Source organism: Euphorbia lathyris, chromosome 7 (assembly GCF_963576675.1).
Source record: "Euphorbia lathyris chromosome 7, ddEupLath1.1, whole genome shotgun sequence".
In the NCBI taxonomy this organism is placed as follows: domain Eukaryota; kingdom Viridiplantae; phylum Streptophyta; class Magnoliopsida; order Malpighiales; family Euphorbiaceae; genus Euphorbia; species Euphorbia lathyris.
Genome location: NC_088916.1, coordinates 54558088 through 54564729, shown reverse-complemented (window position 1 = coordinate 54564729; position 6642 = coordinate 54558088). Strand labels below are relative to the sequence as shown.

The following is a 6642-nucleotide window of genomic DNA, read 5'->3' as shown; positions in this document are numbered from 1 at the left end:
GTAGCAATCTACTCCGATCCAGAGAGATTTCTACGGTTCAAAGCCATTTAATTAAGTAAATCCCTATATTGTTACATGTCCATAATCTTTCCAAAGTTAAAGTTGTTTTCTTTGCTTTATGAAAATAAGTTTTATACCTTCTATTTATTCCAATTACGGAAGTATCTGCCTTGTAATCAAAATCTTAAGACGGAACTGTTCTCTAAACTCGATATAATATTTTTATCTAATCCTAATTTACCCAATCCAATTCCATCAATTAAACGTATTTCTTTTATTAAACCTAAACACGTGATTAAAACTGAATTAAATAAAGTTTTAGTTAAAAAGCGTTCCCTGTGGGTTCGATATCTTTTATTACTACAAGCGTATACCGTGCACTTGCGGAAAACGCCCAACGAGTTTTTGGCGCCGTTGCCGAGGAACGCCAAAATTTTTGACAAAATTTTAAATTTTTCGTGTTTTATTTCGAATCTAGGTTTAAACATACTTATTTTAACTTTTATAATTTTATAATTTTCATTTACTAATTTATTTATTTTTTTTCAAATTCTGTTTTGTAGGTAGTTTCGGTTCGTGCAAGATTTCAGGTTCATGCGCAGTTCTCGAAGTTCAGGCATTGTACCAGACCCTATAGACCCAGAAATTGAGAAACCCATTAGGAAAAACAAGAAAAACAAGAAAAACAAAAATAAGACTCCAGTAAAAACATATACCGAGCCAGAAAAAATGGCAGACCCACCAACACTTATGGATTACGCTAGGCCAGGTATGGCCGGTGTGACCAATAGTATCGTTAGACCCAGAATCACCGCAAACCAATTTGAAATTAAGCCAGTTTTGCTTAATATGTTGCAAAATAATGTAACATTTTGCGGGTTACCTAACGAAAATCCTAACACCCATTTAACAAATTTCCTTGAAATTTGTGACACTTTTAAAATCCCAGATGTGACTGCAGAAGCAATCAAACTTCGCCTTTTTCCTTTCACTTTGAAGGATAGAGCCAAAGAATGGTTAACTTCTATGCCAGCCGCAACTTTTGCCACTTGGGAACAATTAGCCCAAGCATTTTTATCGAAATATTTTCCTTTAGCAAAAACCGCAAGAGTCATAAAAGAGTTGACATCTTTTTCTCAAAATGATAATGAGACTCTTTATGAAACTTGGGAACGTTTTAAAGAACTTCAACGTTTATGCCCACACCACCAATTACCCGCTGAACTTTTAATGCAAACATTTTACAATGGACTAAATTCTACAACTAGGGGTTCATTAGATGCTATGTCGGGAGGGCTATTTATGAAGAAAACATCAGCCCAAGCGAGAGAGCTTTTGGAGGAAATGGTAATCAACAGCAGTATGTGGCCCGCGGAACGTGGACATATGCCGGTAGCAAAACCATCATCCTCAACCACACCTTCAGTTAAAGGTATAGTTGAACTTGATCCAGTCGCAATGCTACAAGCCCAATTTTCTGCTTTATCGCACAAAATTGACAAATTTATGGCACCACGCGATACCAATGGTAATCCAATCCAAACGGATGTGGATTACGAAAATATGAGTGAGATCGAACAGGTAAATTTTGTCCAAGGGCAAAACCAAACTAATAATCCTTATTCTAATACTTATAATTCTGGATGGAGGAATCATCCTAACTTTAACTGGAAAGATAACAATAACAATAATGCAAGTGCTAATCAAAATCGTACCACTAATTATCAAAACCAGTCAAGAGATACGATTAGTACTTTATCTTCTAAAATCGACAAGTTTATAGATGCTATCAGTGGAAAAATAAGTAATCACGACGATGGTTTTAAACGGATCGAAAATAAATTTGATCAGCTTATTAAAAACCACTCATCTAGCATCCATAATTTGGAGGTTCAAATTGGTCAACTTGCTAAATCAATTCCATCCTGAAAAGAGGAAAGTCTTCCCAGCCATACGGAGGAAAATCCGAAAGAGCAGGTGAAGGCTATCACTCTTCATTCAGGGAAAAATTATCAAGGGCCGGAAATGCCCAAAGATGCAACATTATCAGGAACTGATTTACCAAAGTCCAAAGAAGATATCTTAAACACAAATAGTTCACCATTTGACACAAGTACCAAGACTTTTTTACCCAAACCACCTTTTCTGCACAAAGTCCGAAATAAGGACTATGACAAACAACTTCTAACGTTTTTGGATAAACTTAAAAATTTGCACATCAATTTAACGTTCATGGATGCAATCACACAAATTCCTAACTATGGTAAGTTTTTAAAAGATTTAATTTCAAAGAAAATCAGTTGGGAAGGAATTTCATCCATTTCGTTAACTGAAGATTGTAGTTCAATAGTGTCAAGTAATTTGCCCACTAAACTCAAAGATCCCGGATGTTTTACTATTCCGTGTAAGTTGGGAGATATTGAATTCCCAAGTTGTCTTTGTGATTTAGGAGAAAGTATAAACTTAATGTCGTTGTCTATTTTTAACAAGTTAGGTTTAGAAGAAGATATCAAACGTACCAATATGGTTTTGCAATTAGCGGATCAAACCACTAAGAGACCATATGGTATAATTGAAGATGTTTTAGTCAAAGTCGATAAATTTATTTTTCCTACCGATTTTGTTATATTAGACTTTGCATATGATGTAAATTGCCCTTTAATTTTTGGTAGACCGTTTATGAACACAGGACGCGCTCTAGTAGATGTGTCGGAAGGGAAGGTAGTTTTAAGGATAGGAGAAGATAAGATCGAGTTTAATATGAGCAAAGCGATGAAATACCCTATGGAGGAATTCACTTGTATGAAACTTGATTTAGTCGAGGAATGTGTCAATGACGTTATTCATAGTGAAGAAATAATTGAACCTATAATAGGTGAGGAATTAGATGATAAGGACCCAGAGCCTTTGATTCGAGAAGATGGACCAGTTCCGCCTTCAATTGTAACACCCCCTAAATTAGAACTTAAAGAGTTACCCAGTCATTTGAGGTACGCTTTCTTAGGAGAAGGCGATTCTCTACCTATAATTATTTCTAACAAATTAACAAATGATCAAGAAGAAAAATTGAAAGAAGTTGTTAGAAATAGGATAGGAAGTATGGGATGGCAAATTTCAGACTTAACAGGAATTAATCCTAGTATCGTAATGCATAGAATTCACTTAGAAGAGGATAAGCCACCTAAAGCGGATAGGCAAAGACGCTTAAATCCGAACATGAAAGAAGTAGTCAAAAATGAGATTACTAAACTTTTAGACAATGGAATCATTTATCCGATTTCGGATAGTGAATGGGTTAGTCCAATGCACTGTGTACCCAAAAAAGGAGGCATAACTGTTGTAAGAAATGATGAAGGTGAACTGATACCTACACGAACCACCACCGGTTGGAGGGTTTGTATAGACTATAGGAACCTAAACAAAGCAACTAGGAAAGATCATTTTCCTCTACCTTTCATTGATCAAATGATCGAAAGGATAGCCGATCATGCATTTTATTGTTTCCTAGACGGTTATTCCGGATTCTTTCAAATTTACATTTACCCGGATGACCAAGACAAAACAACCTTCACATGTCCTTACGGAACATTTGCATATAGGAGAATGCCTTTTGGTCTATGTAATGCACCATCAACATTACAACGATGTATGACAGCAATATTTAATGACTTCATTGAAGATATAATGGAAGTTTTCATGGATGATTTTTCAGTTTATGGAGATTCTTTCGATGCATGTTTACAGAACTTAGATAAAGTATTGTCTAGATGTGAGGAAACGAATTTAGTATTAAATTGGGAAAAATGTCATTTCATGGTAGACGAAGGAATTGTTTTAGGTCATAAGATATCTGAAAAAGGGTTAGAAGTGGACAGAGCAAAGACTTCAGTTATAGAAAAATTACCCCCACCAACCACTGTTAAGGGAGTAAGATCATTTTTAGGTCATGCAGGTTTTTACAGAAGGTTTATAAAGAACTTTTCTGTAATCTCCAAACCACTAACTAATTTGCTTATGAAGGATTCGGCTTTTGATTTTAATAAGGATTGTTTACAAGCTTTCAATACTTTGAAAACAGCTTTAGTCAGTACACCTATAATATCGAAACCCGATTGGAATCTACCTTTCGAAATTATGTGTGATGCGAGTGACTTAGCTGTAGGATGTGTATTAGGTCAAAGGAAGGATAAGAAACTTCATGTTATATATTATGCGAGTCACACATTGTCCGGTGCACAGTTAAATTACACCACAACTGAAAAAGAAATGTTAGCAGTAGTTTTTGCATGTGATAAGTTTCGATCTTATTTGTTAGGATCTAAAGTCATCATCTATACAGATCATGCAGCTTTACGATATTTATTTGCTAAGAAAGATGCAAAACCGCGTCTTATTAGATGGGTTTTATTATTGCAAGAATTTGACATTGAGATTAAAGACAAAAAGGGAGTTGAAAACCTTGTCGCCGATCATCTATCAAGACTTGAGGATGAAAACGGTCCCATCGGTGAAACATCAGGCATTCGAGATGATTTCCCCGATGAACATCTCATGCAAGTACAAAGTGTCATAGCTCCATGGTATGCGGATATAGCCAATTACTTAGCTGCACATGTTGTGCCAGATGGATTGAATTCTCAGCAAAAGAAGAAATTCTTTTCAGAAGTTAAGAAATATTTTTGGGAAGATCCATTTCTGTTCAAAACATGCGGCGATGGAATACTTAGAAGATGTGTTAGTGAGTTTGAATATGACTCTATAATGTTGGAATGTCATGCTAGCGCTTACGGAGGTCATAATAGCATAAGCAAAACAGCAGCTAGAATACTTGAATGCGGATTCTTTTGGCCTACTCTGTTTAAAGATGTCCGTTCATTTATTGTCCGCTGTGATAAATGTCAAAGAACCAGGAATATAGCAAGGCAAGATGAGATGCCTCTTACGAACATATTGGAAGTTGAAATCTTCGATGTATGGGGGATCCATTTCATGGGTCCTTTTCCTACTTCTTTTGGAAAAAATTACATATTAGTAGCCGTAGATTATGTTTCAAAGTGGGTTGAAGCAATTTCAACCCCGACAAATGATTCTAAAGTAGTTGTTAAGTTTTTAAATTCAATATTCTGTCGATTTGGAGTTCCTAGAGTTATGGTAAGCGACGGTGGTACTCATTTCGTAAATAGAAGTTTTGAGTCACTTATGAAAAAATACGGAGTACACCACTGTATCTCTACGCCATACCATCCTCAAACGAATGGTCAAGCGGAAATTTCAAATAGAGAGCTCAAATGGATACTTGAGAAAACAGTTTCGTCTTCTAGAAGAGACTGGGCACATAAACTTAACGATGCATTATGGGCATACCGTACTGCATTTAAAACACCTATCGGAATGACACCTTATAGATTAGTCTATGATAAAGCTTGTCATTTGCCGGTTGAATTAGAACATAAAGCATATTGGGCTATAAAAACCCTTAATTATGATTTGCAAAGCGCAGGGAAAAAGCGTTTGTTCGACTTAAACGAGTTGGATGAATTACGCTATTTGTCCTACGAAAATGCAAGAATTTATAAGGAAAAAGTTAAAAAGTGGCATGATGCCAAAATCAAAATTAAAAACTTTAATGTTGGGGATAAAGTCTTACTTTTTAATTCGAGATTAAAGTTATTTCCAGGCAAACTAAAATCTAGATGGACTGGACCATTTTTTGTTGTTAAAACATTTGATTACGGAACTTTGGAGCTAGAAAAGTCCAATGACGATCGATTTAAGGTTAATGGTAATCGTTGCAAGATTTATTTCGACGGAGCTCCAATTCAAGCAATTGAATCCGTGGATAAATTCTATGAAAATTAATTTATTTAGTTTTCATGTTTTTAATTTATAGTTTTTCTTAATTTATGTTCATAATTTTTATTCTTTTTTCTTTTTAATTTATTTTTATTCATTTTTACTTTTATTTTATTTTTATTTTATTTTTATTTTTATTTTGTGTACAAATGAGTTTTGTCAATATTAAAATTTTAATCTAGTTATGTTTTGAAAATGATTTCATTAAGTGTTAAGTGTTATTGAGAAATTAAAAACAAAAATGCAAAACTCTCAGTTGAGATTTTCCGTGTTTCAGGATTTGGAAATCTCAGTTGAGATTCCGTAAATCTCAGTTGAGATTTTCTGTCTTTTTGCAATTGAAATAACTGTAAGGGATTACAGTCTTCTTTCTTTAAAATTTCTGTCAGTTGAATCAAAGAGGTATCACTTTGACACCTTTTTCTTTTTAACAGACACAACCTTTCACTTATAGGTCTTATATATTCCTGTAGGATCAGACTTCTTCCATTTCATTTCATATTTCTGAATTTCTTTCTCAAATTCTCAATCCTACAGACATCATTTTCTTCTCTCTCACAGACATGACTAAGTCTTTGAAAAATATTCGAAAACACACTTCTGCTCAAAGCGGGAAAGTTGATATCTCTGATCGTTATGGTGCCTGGTTTCCAATTTATAACCATGACGAGGGGAAACGCTTTCTGCAATTTAGATATGCTCAATTCTTTGGCATGATGTATATGGACGAGTTTCTGAATGAGGAACTCGGGATAAGCGAAGACATTGATCGCTATCTTACTAATTTGG

General features: G+C 34.7%; 1 non-coding gene across 1 annotated transcript; it reads right to left on the bottom strand.

Annotated features, from left to right (window-relative positions):
- Positions 1-1107: 1107 nt before the first annotated feature.
- On the bottom strand, positions 1108-1214 carry LOC136201651 (small nucleolar RNA R71). Its single transcript, XR_010673997.1, has one exon. It is a non-coding gene; the product is annotated as a small nucleolar RNA R71 (small nucleolar RNA).
- Between the last annotated feature and the right edge of the window lie 5428 nt (positions 1215-6642).